The sequence below is a fragment of the Temnothorax nylanderi genome, unplaced genomic scaffold, assembly GCF_030848795.1.
Source record: "Temnothorax nylanderi isolate EJ_2023f unplaced genomic scaffold, tnyl_v1.0 TNYL_tig0156_pilon, whole genome shotgun sequence".
Classification (NCBI taxonomy): domain Eukaryota; kingdom Metazoa; phylum Arthropoda; class Insecta; order Hymenoptera; family Formicidae; genus Temnothorax; species Temnothorax nylanderi.
The window spans coordinates 336,080-358,914 of NW_027249218.1; the positions used below are offsets into that span (position 1 = coordinate 336,080).

Consider the following 22,835-nt stretch of genomic DNA (forward strand, 5'->3'; position numbering starts at 1 on the left):
ACATTAGAAATAACTTTTGTACATTATAGTCACTTTATTTCAAAAGACTGATATTTGCTCGTTCTTTAATTTGGTAATTTAAAAACTTATTTTAAAAATCTGTTATGCATATAGATATCTCTTGAAGAATTCTTATAATTATTTCCATATAAAAAATATAAAATTAATTTCTTTGCTAAACATCGATATACTTATTAGAGCCCGTTGCTACATATACATTTCTCTCGTTTGGTTTACTCGAATCATTTAAAATGAAAATCGTAGATAGTGCGTATTACTATCCACTATCCGCGACATAAAATTTGAAATGAGCGAGTACTATCACCTCGCATTCGATTGTTGTCATTCGCATATCGTCGCTAGTCCCACATTTCTCCGGAGGATCTTTCGGTCGCTCTTCCGACGTTATACGAGCGCATCTCGTAAAACCTTGTGAAAGCGAGAAAAAAAATGGAAAGAGGCATCGAAAGCTCTCGTGAGGGTAGCACGAGTGCTACGAGGGCGTCGCGAGGGTTGGTTGCATCCTATCGAGGATGAGATCGCGGAGGAGTTTGCATAGCGATGTATACAACGCGAGAACACCGCGGGGGATAGCGAACACGGAGGAAAGGAGGTGGGCGGGGGTTGTTCATGTGAATAGATGCTCCTCGTAAAAGCGAGAAACGAGCCGACAAATACAAATTTCTCGTCTTTTTCCGGCAGTCGGGTTACGGGAGTGTTAAACCGCCTTTACCGCGGCGCGTTTTAAACCTCCTTGCATATCCTAGCTTCTTACGCGAGAGCGCGATAGAGAACGGTTTCCCGATTGCTTGCGCGAAAGTATTTCTGAGTAATCGCTTTTGGAATTCTGCAGTTTTAATACACTATTATGCATATGTAAAGTAAAATTAACACATAAAATAAAAATATATACTTAATATATTCGGTTAAAATTATTCGGTGTGTTACGTATCGTGAGTTTCTCCTTTATCCAGCAAAAGAAATGTTGAGTGAAGACATCGAAATTGGACTTCGAGTTTGATTAAAAGCAAAATAAACTAATGCTGCAATTCCAAACAGAATCGTAAGACTCGTAAGAAATTCTATGCGTATTGTATGTCATACGATCACTCGTAAATATATACGATTTCTCGTAAATCTTACGACTAGCTAGAAGCTGTTATAGTAAACGGTTTACGAGTTTCATAATATTTTCAGTGTTTTTATTATACATGATAAATCGAAACATAAATATATTATATTCAATGGCTTAATTGAAGAAGAATACAATAGATATAAAAAACACATATTAGCTTTAAAGTCACTGACCATAACTTACTTTTTATAATACATGCGTATGGGTAGAAGCACTAGCGGATCCTATAGAGAGTGGAGGGAGATTAAACCTCCCTTCCAAATAATAAAATCAGTTTTGTTCGATTTGTTTAAAAAATCTAGGAAAAATGCATTAAACATTAAAGCATAGGAATAGAAGTTTCATCACGTCCTCGTTGTTGATCCTGGAGTAAAAGCTAAGCGTAATACTAACAATAAGAAAAATATTAAACCAAATAATTTTGCTGAAACCTTCCCCATTATCGACGTCAGGATCCGCTAGTGGGTGAAACAAGACAGGTGAGAGATTTTTCAAACCCATTTGACATTCTTTCTAACCTTTCTTTTATTCAAAGCTCTCAAATGACAGCTCATTACTGGACCCTATCCTTAGTCGCTCATTAATTGTAACTATGGATATATAACGATGAACAGTACAAATGCTGGTACGGAACTGCGGTTTACATAAAACTCTGAGCTTCTTGCGATTGCTTCGTAAGCTACGACTTTACGATTTATTCATACATTTGCTTAGAATTGCAGTCTAAACCTTAGTAAAATAGGTAAACTTTGATTTACATCTTATTCATGCGATTGTTTAAAAGATTAGGTACTATAAGAAATTGACACATAAAAATCATCATTATTATTAAAATTAATCTACATACTCAAACAATCGTTATCTGCACTTAATGTCCAATACAGTTGTAAGTTTTCTTTCTAATTCGCTGATACAGAAAAAAAAGAAACAAATCGTAAACAGAGAAACGCGAGATCTCCGTATATGTATTATAGACCGCTGAAATTCGACGGCGCTCTTCTCGACCAAAAGCAACGCAAATATTTTCCGAAACAACACCGACCGATCGTATTGTAATCCAGATATTACATGCGCGTTATATTTTCATTTTTATTCGGCCACAGGGTGAGAAGCCACGCGCGTGCTCTTTCGCATTGCCGCGCGGTTCGCCCGCCACGGCCGCCGGGCGAAATGTAAAATTCGGTCGCGGAACACGTGCTGCCTTTTTCCACCTCGTGACGCGGGGCCGATATGACGTAGACCCCCGCTGAGAGGATTATTTCTCCATGAAAAACTGATAGGCGCCGTATTAATCGTACGCTCTTGTATGCGCGTATCCGCGGCAGGGCCATTACCTAACGATTCGCTCTCGCGGGCGCTGAAAGATACGCGGGTATGCACGCCGCTGCCGAAATTACGAGGACGTCGGCGCATTAACTCGCTCTTCGATCGAAAAAAAAGCAACGGTTGGCGGTAAATCAACCGCAATGCGGAACATACGCATCAAACCAGATAGAAATTGTATCCTGTGGCATTCAAATCTCATTCCGCGCACATTACAACTATAGAGATAGCTAAATTTCGAAAGACCTATATTCAATATATTTTTGTTTATATAACATCGGCGTTGCACAATTTCAATCATCAATTGCACTGTTGTATCCGTTCTCCGAAAGAGTTAGTACTTTTTAATCATTATCTTCTTTTTTTCTTCGAATTTTCAGTTTTAAAAGACAGATTTAGAATATCGTTTATTCTGTTTCTATTTTTCGACATTACCTATTAAGCTTCTTTTATGTCCTAGTTGGGATCATAATATTTAAAAAACTACTGTGGTTTAAAATCAAATTATTTAAAACACTAAAAAAAACCATTATACAATGTTTCAGTAAAAAATATAAATCATGTTGTTTCATGCGTAATGCGATGTTACAAAATATACTTTAGGGTAATAATGAGCGGTATAAAACATTTTATTTTTATGAAATGTTATGGAAGTATGAATAGGATATAAGTGAAGTATGTATTCCGCTTGCAAAAATTTTATAAAACTATGAAAGATACATTACGATTATATTACATCTCACGCGCGCAAAAAAAAGGATATAATAAATAATTGATATTCTAAAAATACCGATGTTTATATTTTATATGTCGTGATAAAAATTTTAGAGTGATTTGATGTAAATGAAACATCAAGCTTTGCACGATAACGGACATACATAATTTTTTTGTGGTAAAAAATACTGCGCATCGCACAGAGTAATAAATAGCACATAACTTTTTTCAGGCAATGTATCGCAAGTGGAAATTGTATTTGGGCCATCGATGCATTAAACATTTTTGATTCATTGTACATTTTACAATATTATCAACAAATTTTCATCATTTTAACGAAACTCCTAATTCTAAATTTCCTTCTATTTTGTGCATATTTAATATATTACGCTGTGAATGTTAATAATTTATACAGGAAAGTTGGTAACTGTTGGAAATGATAAAATTGAAAAAGATAATCGAATATTTCGGGAGAGAAATTTCGAGCGCAAAGAAACGTTCATTATGCAACAAAATTTATTTTCATCATCACTATAGAGGAATCTCGCTAATGATTCCTGTTTTACGCACACACGCATACACACGTTCGTCGTTAATATTTTATTTTAATAGACGCGGAATGGAAAAATGGATGGCTCAAACATTAAACTCATACGATATTCAACATCACTATTGGTTATTACATTGAACGTAATTACGACATTATATTATTAATTATCACATTAAATGCATCGCCCGCGAAATCGTTATTGTTTTTGCTTCTCGCAAGACACTTTGCGAGGTATCCTTGTAAGACGATTGTAAATTGTATTTAATTGTCGCGTATTTAATTGTATTTGTATTTAATATCTCAGTTTACAACGAGTTAGATATATATATAGTAATCTCAGTTACAAAGAAGTAATGAAATATATTTAATATTATAATCATTTAAGGGTTGATCTGATCGTCATTTCTGGCTTTCTTTGATCGATGTAACCGATGACCATCCCAGTCCTTAGCGTTCGTTAAAGTAATGCCTATAGCTGAATATATTTCCTTTTGGGTAATACATTTTCCATGCTTCTCAAAAATGTTTACAACAACATCTATATACAACATATAATATATTAATTATTATGTATAAAACTCTTTATCTCTAAATTAACATAGAATAATTACTAATAATAGTAATATAGAGAAAAATTGTATTTTCTTACCAATAATGCAGTCGCAGATCGGAGTGTCTTTTAGGACAATTTTGGCATCAATTTTTTTTTGTGCTGTACATATTAATGCAAGCTCCCTTGTCACTAATTTTTTGATTATATTTGTGACACTTTTACTAATATTTAATTGTCGATCGACAAAAAATATAAGAAAGCCTTCTAAACATTAAAAAATATATAGAAAAAATGTATAGAAAAAGTAATAAAATTAAAAGTAACAAAAAACTTACAAAATCGTGACGGCAAATGTCGTTGGTTTTTAACATTTCTTGAAATGCATTTAAATCGTCTTTTGTACCCATTGGAAAGCAGATATTATATTTATCAGTAAATTATTGATTATTATTTGCGCCAACGCCGTCTTTAATCACTCCGGATGCTTCGAGCAAGTCTTTCATTTCACGTTGGTTCTTCACTATTTACGTTTAGCGCCGTACTGCATGGTGTGAGATTGGAAGGTCTAATGGCACAAATGATCCGACAGATTTGTTAGTATTCACATATGTGATTTGGAAAGGTACATGAACATTATTCTCCGCATCACCCATATAGTGAAACCATTTCAAAGGAGTACATCTACTTGCACCCCATTCTCCGCACATTAAATCCAATGCTAACTGCCCCGTACTCGGCACTGACACCTTATTGCACGAGTTAAACGTGCCGTCAAGATATTTATTTGTTATATATACACCTATCCCGTTAATATATTCTACACCTGGAAAGAGATTCAAAATAGTAAAATGCGTATCAAAATGTTATAAACATAAAATATTAAATCTTAAACATATTAAATGATGAAATATAATAATTACCATTTGCTTCGCCTTTCTCCGTAATGTTGATAAATTTGCTTTGGTTAACAGCGCATGTAAAATCGCAAAAATGTTTCACTAAATTATCTAAGCAACTAGGGCATCTTTTTAGAAAATTTGACGCAAGCTTGATATTTGAGTCTAACGTAGCAAGCTGAGTTGTATCGCAGCAGGTATTAATTCCTTTGCCATCATCCACCAACAAATGTGGACAATGCTTAGCCAACAATTTTTGTCCTTCAGAATTCAATGGCTTCGGTGGTCCATCGTAAGGACAATACTTTTTGTGCATAGCTGCATCCGTGTAACATACTCCGTACCATATACAATGATCATTTTCTTGACTGACAACCTGTAATTTTGCATACATATATAAGGTGAGAGAAGTAAGCACGGAAAATCGCAGTCATGCAGTATTTACAATAGAAGTACTTACCTTTGAATCTATCAATAACAGGTGGAGATACACCCCAAGGTTTAATAGCTTGTGAACTTCTTTGTCTATCTTTTGATATTTCCGCGAACTCGGGATGCCCTAGGTACGTTAGGCCCAAATTCCGTCTCTCGGCAGTCTCGGCGGCGAAGAAAGCGCGACGGGGATCCGTTTCCGCGACCCGGCACACGTCACCCGAGCGAGGGGAGGCAGTCTTCCGTTCCCCGAGAAGAACGCGCGTGGCGCACGCGGTATGCGGCACGCGGTCGCGCGGACAAAGCAGATGCGCAACACCTACGTGCCGCCGTGTCCGCGTGCACGTTCCGACGCGCGGCACCTACGTCGCCCGGTCGTCGCGACAATCGCGCGCGGGGTCGCCGATGACGCCGCGAGTCCGCTCGGCCCGGCTACGTATCCTCGCGCGCGCGGAAGCGGTCTGAACGGCGCCGCGGATCACGCGGGGGGAAAGAGCGACTACTCACGACGCGGGCGGCGGTCGTCGGAGCCGTCGCGTCGGAGGGCACCAAGGAAAGGAACTGCGCGGATCACTTCCCCCTTTCCCCTGCGGCCTCAACTCAACTCACGCGCGAAACGAAATGCGAACAATGCAACAATGGCTTCTTAACCACTAACCATAACCACTATTACATGGCAGATGGCACGCGAGACGTGAGATAGAGACGCTGTCGTCGCCCGCGGCTAAGCGCCGAAATGATAGCGTCGCACAAACAATTTTTTCCGTGTGCAACAGGGTTGACAGTTTGATACAAGCCATGATTATAACTTGAGTGTCGAATAACTTTATGAAATGTTGAATAATTTTACATTTTACTTAGATATTATTTAATAATATTACTTATGTTAAATATGACTATTATGATCCTGCCTCACTGGCCGGGCGCTAGCTAGCCCCCGGCTGGATTTCCCATCTTGGCACCCCCGCACAATTCTGTCTAGCGCCTAGATGAAATACTAGGCAGCGCCTGGCTAGATTTCCGATACGGGCGTGCCACGACATTCCCCACGGGGCCCAAAATAGAAACTTGGATCGCCCAGACACATTTCCACCCGGGATTCAATGTTTATCGCGTTACTGGATGAATTCGTTTCCGTCGACGATTTCCGGGACGGGCTGGAAAAATGCAGAATGTATTCGAGATTCAAAAACGCAAAAATTTCTCTGTATTATTTCATTTATATATTATGTATACTTTTATTATGTCATTAACAAATTCGCAATTTTAATTAAATTGAAATAATACATTAAATTTTAGTTTTATTATTAAAAAATTACAAGTTTTCATTGTATTGCTTCAAAGATGAAAATTGTTACAAATTTAATAGCAAGAGAGGAACTATTGAGAATCCTTTGTAAATGTTACGAGTACCGCAGACGTCTTAAAAATGTATCACCCGGTATTTCTAGTGTCCTGCCTGGAGAGCGGCTAATCTAGGGAAGTCAGCCGCGCTGGTGCCTGAATGCTTCAATACTAAAATCGACATTCGAGGTAAACTGCCAGGGAATGGCGCGCGTTATCATCAGGTGTTACCTGGCCGGCCATTAGCGACAAATTGACAGGCAAACACGGAATTGATTTTAGCACCGCAAAACTCGGTTTCCGCGGTGTCTCGCCACTCACACTTAACCGTTCGCCGATCGTTCGATTTCCGCGAGCTTTCGGGGAGAGAGCCACGACGTAATAAATCGATGTAAACGCCGATGAGGCTGAAGAGGAGAGAAGTCCCGCGATTGAAAACCATCGAGATGGTTTAGGATAGGTAGGTACGCGAAGTGGAACGAGAGGGAAAGAGAAAATTTTCTGGCAACAATTATCTGCTGATATAGAAAAACAGGGAGAATGAACAGAGTTATAGAAAATTAGAGTAAAAGATAAAAACGCAATGTCGAACGAGTAATTTAATTGTGTCGTAATTAATTCAACATTTTTATGCAAAATTATATATTAGTCATAATAACAATTATGATAACTATTTGCTGTAAGAAATTTTCTTTTGAAAATTGGATTTGTTCATTGTTTTATATATAAATAGAATAACTCGTGACAAAATATGCTTCTCTCACTTCGTTCGTTTTATCTTTCTCTTATCGTGCAAAGCTTGATGTTTCACTTACATCAAATCACTCTAAAATGTTAATTACCACATATAAAATAAACATCAGTATTTTTAAAATATCAACTATTTATTATATCTTTTTTTGTCGCGCGTTCGTGGGATGTAATATAATCGTAATGTATCTTTTGTAATTTTTTAAAATTTTCACAGGCGGAATACATATACTTTAGGTACTTATATCTCATTAATGTTTCCATAACATTTCATAAAAACAAAATGTTTTATACCGCTTATTATTACCCTAAAAAATATTTTACAACATTCATTCATTTCATTCATTCAATGCCGCAACAGTCCGAGTCGGCCTCCCCCAAAGTCAATTTTACAACATAGAGAAGTAAAATCGCAAAGATAATGAAATTTACGCAGACCGCATTTTTCGGAAGCAGACAAGACACAATGGCCCAAATGATTTACGCGGATATAAATACACCGATTGCCGCTCGATACCTTCCTATTTTCCTTCTCCTTCTTTTTTTTCGAGCTGACCGAGCCGCGCGGATACTTCGTTCCGACGGTTACAAAGAAACAGGGTGGGCCCCTGCGGGAAGACGCAATATCACCCCGTTATGACAGCCCCGTATTTTAGTAAGGTGCCGCTTCGGGGGTGAAGAGTGGCGCGCGTCCCATTGGCCACCCCGGCGTATCGCGTAACGCGCGGCTCTTTCTCTCTCTCTTTCTCACTCTTTCCCCCGGCACGGTACACACATCAATCACCGGCATTTTAATATCGGGTGGCGCACAATACCGCCGCCGCCGCCCACGGTATTCCGCGAAGCTCTGTCGAGAGTTCGACCAGCAGCCCTCTCCAGCTTCCCCTTCCCCTGTCCTTCCCCCGAAACGGTTTTTATGGTGGAATTCTTCTAATTTGTGAGTGTCCACCCCCTGACGAACGAGCATCCGCCGCCGTCGCCGATGCATACGACGTTTAATGCGTCGCCGCAATTACGGAAATCACCCTGGCAAAATGTGCATCGATTAGCTCCTACCGGGCGGATATCACGGATGCCCTTTATGTCGCGATGGCGATAGGAAAGAGGGAGGATGGTGGTGTCTCTCCGACCGCGCCAGAAGTGTTGTTGGATTTATAGCAATATATGTCGTTGAGATCTACGTAATTTTCAAAGCAGAAAACCATTCGAGGTTCTTAGCTAATCGTTAATAAGAGTTTAGAGATTAGACATTAAACAAAATTGTTCTAACTTTTAAAAATATATAATGCAATATTTAATATTCTGAAATCCATCAATTGTATAAATAAATACAAATGTAATTAATGAATAACTCTCGTAAGCCGCGCGACAAAATATTGGCAATCCGCGGACTCTCCCATTCGGTGGGGGACATCTTTTCTGATTATAACAGTAAGGAATAAACCCGGCATTCCGGTTAGCAGTCGTGTTACTAGTATTATCAGGCTGGAATGCCGGCGTAATAAATGGTCGAATCATCCTCCCACCCTAACAATATGGCGCAAACAATCCTCGACCGCGATTCACCCTTATATTGTTACCCGAACAAAGAGTCTCGCCACGGCCGACTTGCGCTATGCGCTTTATATCAACCAGCCGCCCCCGGCGCCACCCCTTCGCGCGACTATCGCGCACCCGAAAGTCGCTGTGTATATACGCGATCTCTCAGAAAGGGATTTCATCAACATTATTTTTACAACAAATTTTGTGCAATTTCCCTTTTTAAAGATACCGAATAAACCTCCAAAAATATTCAATAATGTGATACTGATAATAACATATCAATAATCAATAAGTTTTTTTTCTTGTACAATAATCTTCATTTTCCAAAAATAATACATGTTATATATGAATATGTAAAAATATACTTATTTTCTTATTAATAAATCAATAACTAATTAATTAACCAATTTCGATGTAAATCTGCTAAAATGCTTTTCTAAAACAAGTGTATCATTCGTTACGCGCTATCATCTTTGAGATTTTTCAACGGCGAGCAGGTTAATCCGCGCGAATATCGAAGGTAGCGCCGCTTACACGAGGATCGCAGCAAGCATGAAGTACTATCCTAGCTGTCGCGTGGGCGGCCGCTTTATATCGCTTTAGTGTCAGATTAATAAGCCGCACGCACGACCGGGCGACAGCAACGACGGGACGCGCACACGCTCGCATGCACGCACGGCGCGTACATCACGCGGATTCGCGCGTATGCGAGCACCCACACACACACACACACACACACACACACACACACACACACACACACACACACACACACACACACACACACACACACACACACACACACACACACACACACACACACACACACACACACACACACACACACACACACACACACACACACGCACCTCGCGCGCGGGGAAACGGTACAGCGGAAAGCCCTTACTATTTATTTTATTTGGCTTATTCGTTTCCGCCAGTGGCGTTACATCGCCGTTTGCGGGAATTCAATCTACGCGAGCGCGTGTGAGCGCAGCAGGGCCGGTCGGCGTTTGATATCGCCCCACGAGGACCACGTTTGCGCGCGCCGTACATACATCGAAACATTTATTTTATCGGAATATCAAACCTCAACTGTCGCGATAGAATTGGAGTAACGTAACTATTATGATCGAAACAATAGCGCGGGAAATAAATAATATCTATATTGACGAATTGAAAAGCGATGTATTAAAGTCTTGATTGACTTCGATTCGATCATAATATCTTATCGTAGGATACATATACATAAATCCTATGATAAAATTTATTAATTTTAGATCTTAGAAATTAACTTGAGTAAAGTAGGCATCGTGTAAAACGTGATTAATTTTTGATTGTAGAAAATGAGAGCTAAAGTTGTTCAATGTTTCTTTGCACAATAAACCGTTCTGAATTGCGTTCCGAGATATGCTGAATAAAGCAGGCCCAAAATGATCTCGTCCACTCGCGAGCAGCGTGCTCTTTTGAACGTGTTCTCCTCCATCCACCCCTGAGCGTCGTGCGGTGTGTACGTACTGAAAACGGACGGGGTGTGCAAACGGAACGAGAGCGGCTGACTCTCTCTCTCCAGAGGGGTGTGCGTACCACCCCCGGCCGAGTCCGCGGCCCCGCGCACCCCCGTCACCCCCCGGCATGACATATGATCTTCCATATTGCCGTGGTACACACAAGCGACGTATGTACGAGCGAATCGCGCTCGTTTGTGTGCGAGCCGCAAAAACGCAGCCCCTCACCCCTGCGCGTTCGCGCGGCAGGTAACGCTCGGGGGTGATTGTGGAGAGAGAGAGAGAGAGAGAGAGAGAGAGAGAGAGCACGGGATAGCGAGCGGACGTTTGTCATTGCGCGGTTTGCACGGCTACATAATATCTCAGGGTTACAGCGGGTTGTTGCTTCTCGTGTCGTCGTAGTCGACTACAAATAGCGCGCGGTGGTTTAATAAAAAAAAAAAAAAAGAAAGAAAAAAATGTGAAGGGACAGGGGTGGTGGAGAGAAGTTATGAAGCGGTGGGAAAAACGGTGACATGGGGATATACGTCGTGCTCTGCCTCTGGGGTACGGATAAATCTCGAGGAGTTTTACTTTTGGTTACGTCAACGCGAGATATTATTTAAGTTCTTTTGGGCCGAAGAAGAAGATGTACCATGACGTCGCAAAGATAGTTGTATCACTCATAATAGACTAACGTATACTTCATCTAATAACCTAAGATGTTTGATCTCATAACCATCGGTAATAACATTCTAATAATTTATAATTTTCAATTTCTAAAATCTGCCTAACTGTCCTAATATTATAATAATTAGAAAGAGTGACAATACTGTTGATATTTTCAATTCTAATAAAATTATGGTAGTTTTAGTAATGAAAAAAAATACCGCAATTTAATTTACATTAATTTTCACTGCTGTTTCAGAATTCGTGCAACAATGGCTCAAATTGCAACAAAGTCACGAAGAAACATAGCGCAAGCGGAATAGTAAAAATTTAGTCGGCTGAGATTGGATCGTAAATACGGTGAAACAAACGACACATGATTTTTTTCGTCAGCCGGGGAGATTATCGATAACGAAGCGACAGTCGAGATCAATGCGCGCTGAAAATGTCGACGGGCGCGATAGCGTTAAACGGACCCATTCGCGTGAGCTGCTCGTCGTAGGAGCGTCGCTGTAAACCGATTGTCAAAAAAGGATGGCGGAGCCAAAAAGCGCGGGCAGAAAAACTAAATCCAGGCGGATCTTCGTAGCTACTGTTGTATCGTTATCGAAAATCGGAAGGAAGATGACAATGCCATATTTCGAAAAAAGAAAAAAATTGATCGCTAGATGTATAATAGGTAAGCAACGGTAAAACGCAGAATTTTAAATTTGTTCCATATTGTTCTTGTGTCTAAAAGAAAGAAAATTCATTAAATAAAATAATAAAATAAATGTAAATGTGAAATCATATCAATATTCAAAAGTAATCTGTGCTAACAATATTCTTTATTAGCTCATTTATAATTTATACAATAAAATTTTATTCTGTTTAAAAACAAAAAATATTTAAGAAAAATTTATGTATTGTCAATATCATGTAAAGAATTTTAAGAATCGTGCGAGATGTACCGATTAGTATTTCCTAAGAACTTCGAATAAAAATGTAACTGAAACGAAGATCGATTTAAGATTCGACCGATCAGTCGTGCGGCAAATTTCATCTCTCCTCCGGAAGAACCCGCGCCTTTCGTCACTGACAAACAGTAGAGAGGAATGGGGTGGCGGAAAAACGGTGGCGAGAGGAAACTAAATCAGTGAAAATCCCCGGCAGTGGCGTGCACATACGCGCACGCGGATTTAAACGCACGCTCGCGGCCGTGTTTCTACGTTATCACTTCGAAAATCTCTAAACAGCTCTCATCGCCCCAGCCGGCGCGGCGCGGCGCAGCGGCTGCCCCTATCCGTCAGCGCTATCTTGTCGCCTTGCGCGGGGGTCGAGGGCGTACGGTACGACGGGGTTGTTTCGCCTTTATCTCCTCGCCATCCCGGCTGTCCGCGCGCGCGGCATCCCTCCCGAAGATTTTAAAGAAAATCGGCGAAAATTTAAAGCGTCCGTCGTGCTAGGGTGGCCCCTCGTGACGAGGAGTTACCCGGAGGGGTAGACGAGAAGCGAGTGTTGGTCGCTCGCTCTCTCGCGCGCGCGCGCGCGGAGGGTGCGCGCCGGAGGGATGCTTTTCCGTTATCGGCTGGTGCTTATCGTGTGTGAGGGGCTTACACGCGGATCGCGCGCCCGACAACCACCATCCGATGTGGTTTGCACACACGAATCCGCTAGATATACTCTCTCGCCCGACCACGCCGCGAGCTAACCCTCGGTTCTCTCTCTCTCTCGTCCCTCCGTCTCTCCCGGGGGGAGGGGGTGGTTGGCCGACCCGCGTTACGAGCCGACCGACAAATAGGTAGTAACACGTCGCGATTATACCGCGTTTACACCGGCGTTCATCAGCGCTGAAAGATGACGTACGTTTTACGCAAACGGGTGTGCGACAAAGCCGCGTGCAGTTTGCCGCTGTTTAAAGCCGGTCGATTTAATTGTATGCGAGATGTGTCGATAGCTACGTGTTTTCTTCCCTGATTGAGATTAAAAAATTTGAATCCGATTTATCAGATAATAGAAACTTAATTAGACACGTGTTATAAAAATGTATGAGAAAATGTATACAGTTATTTAAAAAGAAATTCAATGTAAGCATGCAAGATTGAAAATTATACAATGCTAATAATATGCACAGATGCATAAATAAAAAGATTTTACTAAAATAAATTTTCTTGTCTATTGCCAATTTGATAATAGTACTTAATTATTCTCACGTCCATCCATTATAAAATACTGGAGTATAGTTGATTGCGAATTAAATCCGGCAAGACCGAAAGAAATGTTTCCCATTGGCGACTTCTTATCTCTTTATTCCTTTTCTCCTCGTCGACGTTCAAGGGTTGAAACTATGTACTACTATGTACAAAGTATCGGCCCCTAAGATTCGCGGCGTGTCACAGAATATTTAATTAGTTTTTCCAGCGGCACTCGCCCGCGCCCATAAATGTTAATTGCAGATGAAGTGGCAATAAGAAGCTGTTCTCTCTCTCTCTCTTTCTCTCTCTCCCGTCGTCTCGCTCGGGTCGAGCCCTTCTTTGCTGCTTTAATTCTTACGGCGCTTAACGAGCAGCCGTGAACGTTATCCCGACTGCGAAAGCCGCGATAGATACATTCTTCCCTCGTTACGACTCCGCTGACATCTCGCCGCGCTTTTACCCCGCTATTAAATGTAAATCATCGCCGATGATATTATTCGGCGAACGCCTTGACAGAGGAGGTAATGATAGCGAGATACTTTAACACGTGTAATGAGTCCTTCTAGCCTTCCGTTAAGAGTTTAAGAAACATGCTATATGTATATACTATATAAGAAACTTATGATACACGCGATATATCTATCACAAACAAACTACAATCCGTTAATCTTTACAATTAAAACATTTAACTCTTTTGTTTACAATAATTTTAATAAAAATTAAAACGGATTCTCAATAAAAGATTAATTCAAAACTTATTTTCCATTTTTTAACTTTTAAGCTATTGAAATGAATTGATATATAGTAACATATAATAATATAAGAAAACTTATCATATCAAATAACATATCATTGGTAAAATTTAAATAAGCAATACAGCTAAAATATGTTCTTTGAAAATATAATTTGTGACCGTTCCAGTACTCTTGATTAAAACAGATTCTCAATCAAAGGTAAATTCAAAAAACTTCTTTCCAATTTTTTAACTTTTAAGCTATTGAAATGAATTGATATACAGTAATATATAATAATAGGTAAGTGCGAAACTCCTCATATAAAATAACATAGCATGAGAAAAATTTAAATACGCAATATCAAGGCTAATATTGTTTGAAAATATAATTTGTAACCGTTCCAGTACTCCTCTTGAAAGTTTTTTAAATCCGTCCCTTTCATTTCGGAGGGTATCCGTCTCTCCCGATGGCTGAGATCGTCCACCGAGAAAAACCGTTTGAAGCTGCGACGACGGGGCAAGAACGGAGCGACAGAAATGGGAGGAGAAAAATCAGTGGCGATACAGCGAGTGACGCGTTAGGAAAAGGCGGCATTTGCTCTAGGGAGGAGAGGGAGGGTGGTTAGTCGATGGTGGCCGGCCCGAAAACGAGGGGTCGCGCCACCAAAGGCGGAAAGAACGGAATTTAATTAAGTAAAATTACTGTCGCGCGCGGAGAGGCGAGAAGCTTCTCTCCGGCTGGAGCCCGACTGAAAAAAAAAAAAAATGGTGATGCAAGACGTCACGCGGAGTGGTGAGGGAAGCCTCTCGCATAATGATCTCATCCCCTGATAAAAACAGAGTAATAGAAAGTAAACGAATTCGCGCGGCGGCAGTTTCCCTCCCGCTCCTCGCGATTAAATGCATGCTTAGGATACCGTGGCGGGAATATTTACATGACTGGGTAATTCCAGTTTTCGAATGATCCGCCCGGTCTTAATTAATCCTTAATTACCTTGGGCGAGCGATATTAGGTATCATGCTAAACACTATCGCGTTCGATACTAGAAATATTTTGTATCATAATACCGGAGACACTTGTATCATGTAGTTTGAGACTGGGAAAAAGTTACGAGTTTATCTCGAAAAATATCGTTGGGAAAATAGCCTCGTATGCGGCCTTTTGTAACTTTCATGAAAGCGTAACTAGAAATCACCCTGTAGATCCTACATAGAGTGGATCTTTGTTCGCGTACTCCTCCAAGGATCCACGCAATCACGCGAAACGGCCGTTTACGCCGCGTTTATGAAAAATAATATCTCTGTTGTCGCATGAGCGAATTCCCGCCAGTCGTTTCCACTGAAATGATCGAGAAGATCGAGACAGACGTTGCCTCTAGATCTACATTTCGCCTCTCTTCTTCAAGATTACTTTTTACTCGATGTACAAAGACACATCGCTCATTTCTTATTCATCGGCTTTTTAACGAGAAAAAAATAGGAAACAGCGTGACGCAAAATAGCTACATGAAACAAGAGATCCAAAATCGCAGTCATGCTTCAATCAAACGGTCTTCAATCGATATAATAAAAAAAATTCTGAAAAAAATATACATTAAAATTCTTTTCGGTCCTCATTTTTTCTTTAAACTTAAAGCTGATTAAAAGAATATTAAAATCTCTTCCTAACTTGCAGATCCTTCCTTGCGAAAAAAATCGCCTTTGTTCAAAATGCACAAACTTCTATCGAACCCCACCGCGATATTCCCCCACGCAAAAGCATATTTCAATATCCGGCCTACTTCGACCTCCTCGCCGAGAATACGCATTTCAATATCCATTTCCTGTAGAGCGAGTTATTTTTTTTTTCTTTTTCGGAACTCGTTATCAGGTATATCGGCCCGGATAAAACGCGTATGCACCGAGCGCATCTCCGTTGCGGTCCGTATAACAACATGTTTTTTGTTGCATGTCTGCCGCATTGTGCCGGTACTGACCCACTTAGCGGCTCACCCCTATCTCTACCGGGGGTTCTCCCCTCCCCTTTTGAAAAAAAAGATCCATTGTGGTCCGCGCTTTTTCATTTTCCCGTCCCCGCGCACTTCGGCAGTTATTGCTTATTTGGGAATCTAAAGAGTCCACCGGCATCGAATTGATTTATTGCCAACGGTTATTTATGAAAAGCGATTATTCGTCCGGCGATGCTCGACTTTTATCACCCGACTGCCTGTCCCTCTCTTTCTCCTTTTGTCTCCTACTTTCTCAAATTTTTCATTGAAGATGTGTCAGTTTAATTAAATTAATTTATATAAGTTCTAATTCGTAACTCACAGCACGAATAGTTAAAAATACGAATTATTTGTCTGCAAATAAAAGAAAATAAGTGTATGGATGTGATAAGAATACAGAATAAGATAAGAATCCAGAAATCTGATTTGTGCTTTGATCGCACTTTTAGCAGATCTCCTTTCTTTCGAGTTGGAGAAAGTCACGTCATTTCTCGTTCTCATCACGATCCGTCACGCTGACTCACGAAAAAGCTAATTAATCCGTAATAAAAGGGCTGGGGGATACAAAAGGGAAAGGAGCAACTTTCGCGATGTCCATCTGGCTCTCGCTGGTCGTCGTCGTCGCCTTCGTCCGATTAAACGAATCGAGATATCGCCTCGTGATGCGATTACGAGTCTCCACCATCACATCCCGGGGACACGCGTGTATCGATCGAAACGACGTGTCACGCGTATCCTTCCGGGTGGCGAAGCGTTTTGCCTCTGCCGCCGGGAATTAACGTCACTTCTGCCCCTCGGACGTCGGGGGTGGACTGAAAAAGTTTTCGTTTCTCCCTGGATTTTCTGAATGAACGCGCGCCTAAAAGATTTCAACGCCAGCGCAAAGCGGATGAGCATAAGCCAAAATAATCTTGTTAGTATTATTACACGATAAAGAAAGCAAATAAACTAAGTACGACCAAGACTATATTTAACTCTAACAGCAACAATTTGTTAAAAATTTTCAGAATAACATATATGTATTTTTTTTATACAAGATAAAGGGAACAATTGATTAAAAAATATAATAAATGCAAGCATCAGTATATAATATTCAGATCGTTTTTCGCTCAGAGATACACTTTCGGAGGGGGTGAGTTGTGTCTCGGGGGATAAATTCGAGCAGACGCGAGAAGTAGCTCGATATTTTAATAAAGAATATTACGAAGCGTCGCTCACTTACTTAGTCACACCGAGCGATTACGATAAATTAACAGCAGCTTATTTCCTTCCAAGAGAATATCCAGAAGATCTCTTCGCGCCGCCCCCGTTTCCTTCATCCACGATCTTTCTTACGGCCTTTAATTATATACCGATTTAATTAGTTGGACGATATTCTATCGCGGGATTGTCAATTAACTGATTTTAATTTCAATTCGCGAGACTCCGGCTTAACCTCGACATTGTGGGTGACATTGCTCAGGTAATTAATATTTCATAATACGTATCCTTTCGTAATAACAAAATTTCGTCCCAAGAAAAATTGAATTGATAGAGATATGACGAGATATTTTTTTAGCCAAGGTAAACATACAATATATTAAAATGTGCGCAGAGATTTTTTATTTCGCAGTAAAGAATCCCGAGTATGTTATATCTCGCGTTCAAAATTGAAGAATATAGACGGTGATTATGTTTGTTTACGAAATACTTGCGGCTGAGCTTTAAATGTGCGAACAATATGCACAAGAGGGTCTAAAAAGCGCCGTCTAAAATATGCTGAAATGATACATATATTATGCATCCCGTGATAAAATATGAATTTATGCGCGCGTTGAAGTGGTCCGGCAATTCCGGCGAACGCTCGTGTTTCTGTTTTCTTGGGCGTAACACATGGTTTCTCTACTTGTTCCGGATTTTCGAAATACGACGCGGTTGCGAAGAAATATCCGCGAAATGTGTTTCAATTGATAAATGTATATCACGTTTTATCAATATTTTTTTTATGTTTACTATTACAATCAGCAATATTAAATAATACAAATATAAATTACATTTTAAAACGCAATCAGTAAATTTTATTTTCGTAATTTTTATTACAAATTATGTAAATATAATACAATTCGATACATATTCAAGCACAATTATTTCATGTGAATCACACCATATTTTACGTAATTTGTAACTATATTGAATATTCCAGAGCCCGCTTTCCCACCAGTCTTCCTCCAATTTTGTTTAAAAATTTTGAATCTCTTGAGAGACATTTAGTAAAGATATTGTTCATCGATGTTTCTCAATTCTTAAAAAAATTGGCGTTTAAACTTTAAATCAATTTGTTGTACCACGTATATTGTATAATCTATTTGCAATAAATACTTTCATCATTCGTTTTGTTTAAGGGATATTTCCACAAGTGCTTTCAGAAAGAAAACCGCTCTAAATCCCTTTACAAAATCCCTACAACTGCAAAAAAGAATATGGTCACGCATTTATGCTGCCAGTTAAGGGTTAAAAGTCGGTTTTGGGGAGCAACGAGATTTGATTACAAGCCGCGAATGCCGGTCGCCGACGACGATTATGAGCGGGAAAAAGTACCGCAAGAAGAGGATCATCGCTGTTGTACTAGGAAAGGCACTAACTTCCGACCGAAACTGGCCCCGCGCGGGTATTAAGAAGCGACGCTGGTCGTCGTTAAAATTTATGTATTCTTCCTTGGTTCGACCGCGAGCCATTCGTAACGGAGCCCTCAAAATGTTGCCGCATTCTGAAAGACGCGCCGCAAAAGCGGTTTAATTGGCAATCGTGTCGGATGCTTTGGTCGTACCGAAAAATTAGAGCTCGCGTAATGCGCAATGTATTATTTTTCAGTGGAGTCAGAAAGTTGGAAAAGAACTTAGGCAATGCGTAAGATATTTCATTTCGTCGCCAACAAAGATAATCAATTTGAGAACTTTCGTGAGGAAATTGTTATAAAAACTGCTATATATTTCAAGCTGTATTTTTATAACACCATTACTAACTAAAAAAAAATAGTAGAGTGAGTAGTAAAGTAGCTGAAGAAGATATATCTTATACAGATGAATAGCATATTATAGCATGTATTATCAAAAAATAAAATAAAACGATTTATGTCCATTTCTACTAATGTATATTAATTTAATCTCACAATCAGTTTAATTTACTTTTTATTTTCTAGTTCTAAAAACTAGAAAGAGATGAAAAGTAAGTTAAACTGGGACTAAAGTTAATCTACATTGGTGGAATTGGATATTAGAGATAAAAATACTAAAAACAATAATGCCGCATTGGAGAATTAGGTCAATAATTTATCATTATTACGGAAGATTTCTAAACGTGTACGAGATATTTCTAGACATTCGCAGTGTGACGTCCAAATTAGCGTCATGTCATAGCAGCTTTAACAAGTTCGCTAAACCGACAGCAAACACGCACTTTTCACGCGGCAATAAAACTAGAAATTAGGACGCGTGTCGTGCGCGCGTGCGGGGATGAAAAATTTGGAACATATGTATCCTACAATATTCCGGACGTGTCACCGTTTAACTTTCACCATTAATTATCATTCTCTACTTGCAGTGGTATCTCGATCGCGCTATTGCAAACCGAATGAATGGCGACGATTAAACGGCGACATGTTAACGTTGTATGCTTTTTTTATATGTAAATATGTGAGAATAAATACATATTCGATAACGCGATCATTAATTTTCCCGATAAACAATATATCCGAGTTTATTTTTTATACTGTATATTTCACTGTTGCTATTAATAATACGATTGTTATAAATTCCTCGTTGCAAATAATGTTTGCAGTATCATACATGTAGAATAGAATAAGTCCTTTCCTCTTTCCATACGTGTGATAATTACAATTCGCCCTTTACCCGGAAAACTTGACAATGCGGCTGAGAGTCACTGGCTCAAAGCGTCAGATACCGGTGCATTCACCTTATGAAAGTCATTAATCTTGAGGGACGCGCAGAGCCAGGCCAATTAACAGGGCGGAATCAGGGAATGGCTAAGGTAGATACTGATTCCGATCGATTTCGGGCTTAAGTCCGAGGGCCCGGCGCCGCGGCGCGCCGCTGCGGCGAGTCAAGTTATCGATCCGTTTGTCCGTTCTCGTTCTCGCGCGAATTCGGCGTGCCATGCCGGCCAGCCGGTCGATGCGACGCGACGCGACGGTCCATCGATCCCGCAAATCCAGCTACTAGATCGACTTGCGCGTTTGCACGCACTAAGCCCACGAGATACGATCATCTTCCTGTCCACAAATCTCCTAAGACCCGCAGTAGCGCGCCCGCCGCCGAGCCTTTCGCCAGCTGCGTGCCCGACGCACCTGATGCGCCAGTGCACACGATCGCAATTGTGCATCGCGTTGCGACATATCGTTGCGATACGGTAACAATCGCGAACGATAACGGTGACGAAATCGGATAAAACCGCCGCTACAAAAACCGCTTGTTTGAGAAGCTGTAGTTCATAAATTTCGATCGGATATAAACCGATATAATTGTATATATTCAAGATTAAATAATATTGATAATCTGTTTTAGACCATTCGTCTTGAGATCATGAATCTACGAGATATTATATCTAAAGCTTCATCCAAGACCAAAAAACATTGTCGACGACATTGCTTGTAAGCAATATTGTCAGCGACACGATGATGTCACCTTTCACCTACACTCAAGTTGCTTTCAATTTTATCGCACTTAACAATAATGTATACAACAATGTATCCGATAAAATGTATAATATATCTGATAAATGTATTCTACAATTTCTTGGATTCAAGATTAAACTTTGTTTCGTTCAGTCTGGTGACAAATTATACCCGACAATTAATATTTTAAAAGATAATATTTGTATTACGCTTTTATAAAAAAAAAGTATAAACAGTTTAATCTCGTATAAAATAAATAATAGAGATTACTTACGACTTCGAACGCTATACGCCGCAGCGCCGTCGCCCGATGTCTCCCCGGACCTCCTCGGGCTTGTTTTGTGTCGCGGCACAAAACTCTCTCATATTCATCAAAATAAGATTAATTACAATTACGGTAATAATCACCACCATACTTTGATTGCGCGATACTTTGCACGACGCGCACTTCGTACCATGGCGAAAGAATAACGCGAAAAGAATACGTTGCACAAAGTTTACGATTCACAACATCCGCGATGTTTTTCAACGGAATTATAAAATTACGAGATTATTAATTAAGTACAGTGCGATGAATTAAGCACTGCTCGACTCTCAGGAGATCTATTTCGCGACATTTTGTTAACTGAAGAAAATTTTGTTTGCCGAAGAATTGCCGGAACTAACGTTGCCATTGCGATGGATCGCGAAGAAAGTCCACTTCGTTCCGCTTCGTTTCTTACTAAATGGACGAACTGCGTGAAATATCTATCTCAATAGCCGTCGTGTCAATACGTTTACGAATCGCGGTGGCTAATTAATTGCATAGGGTAATGTGACCGTTGGAGTAATCGCAATCTCGAGAGGTAACGCGACACACGGAATGACTCGCTGCGTACCGACTCGAGTAACACAACACCACACGAGTGATAACGCGCGTGACCTTGCGTAAACAATAGCGCACCGCGCTAAGCCACAAATACAAACGCCGCGTGCCGTGAAATATTCAACGGGCACTGCTAAGTAAACGTACGTCAAATATATATTATGTTCCTTACATTTTGAATAAATTATTAACGCTTGGTACATCGCAGCTTCTCGGCTATTATTTAACGTTGTCAATTCGAATAGAAAAACTGTAAAGCGCGACACGAGATAAATTCAAGTATTTAAAATATACATAATAGCCGTTTCAAATGTCGTTTATTTACATTTTCAATTTTCATCGCTATCAATTTCTATCACGTGATTTGAATTAATAAATCGCGCGAGATATCTGCTTTCCTAATACCTGCCGTCTCGAATCGTCAATCGTGAGGTAATTAATCGCATATCAGTAATAATTAGTCTTTACGGAAGGTAATCGCGTTATCTCTCGGTTCTCGCTCTTCTCACATTTTGAGAGATAAAGCGCGTCCCATGACGCGTAGAACTATACCAATCAACTACACCGAGCCACGTGGGACCGGGATAGCTCTGCTATTGCTCGCAGTTCGCGGTTCATGGTTCGTTCTTCCCGTTGAAAGTCAGTAAATAGGCCGCGAGTCAAAAGACTTGTCGAAAAGTGTCGTTATCCATCATCGCCTTTTGTATTTTTAAATGTTTTTAAAATTTCTTCACTTAAAATAATATGCATTGCTGCACAGACCACGATCTTTTCTCGTTCGCTATCCATTTCGAACTACTGAAGAGCTGAAGACCAGCTGAAGACGAACTTATGCGAGCCACGAACCGTGGGACCTATACGGCTTATAGCTCGTTGCTTGCTAATTCGAGGCGAACTTATTGACAAGCATAAGCAAGCCACGAGTCGTGACGAATCACACCGTAGGACTCCGGCTTAATGCGAACACACGCGTTGTTGCCTGCCATCAAGTGCCAACCGGATCTCGATGTG

The 22,835-nt window shown here is 40.2% G+C and overlaps 1 protein-coding gene and 1 long non-coding RNA gene across 6 annotated transcripts in view; both read right to left on the reverse strand.

Annotated features, from left to right (window-relative positions):
• LOC139777639 (E3 ubiquitin-protein ligase RNF220) overlaps nucleotides 1–22,835 on the reverse strand; it is a 170,646-nt gene that overhangs the window by 104,486 nt on the left and 43,325 nt on the right. The window lies entirely within an intron of this gene.
• On the reverse strand, nucleotides 3,978–6,673 carry LOC139777640 (uncharacterized). The gene is made up of 5 exons (XR_011719401.1): nucleotides 5,632–6,673; nucleotides 5,196–5,547; nucleotides 4,611–5,098; nucleotides 4,372–4,539; nucleotides 3,978–4,260 (listed from the first exon to the last, which is right to left on the reverse strand). It is a non-coding gene; the product is annotated as an uncharacterized lncRNA (long non-coding RNA).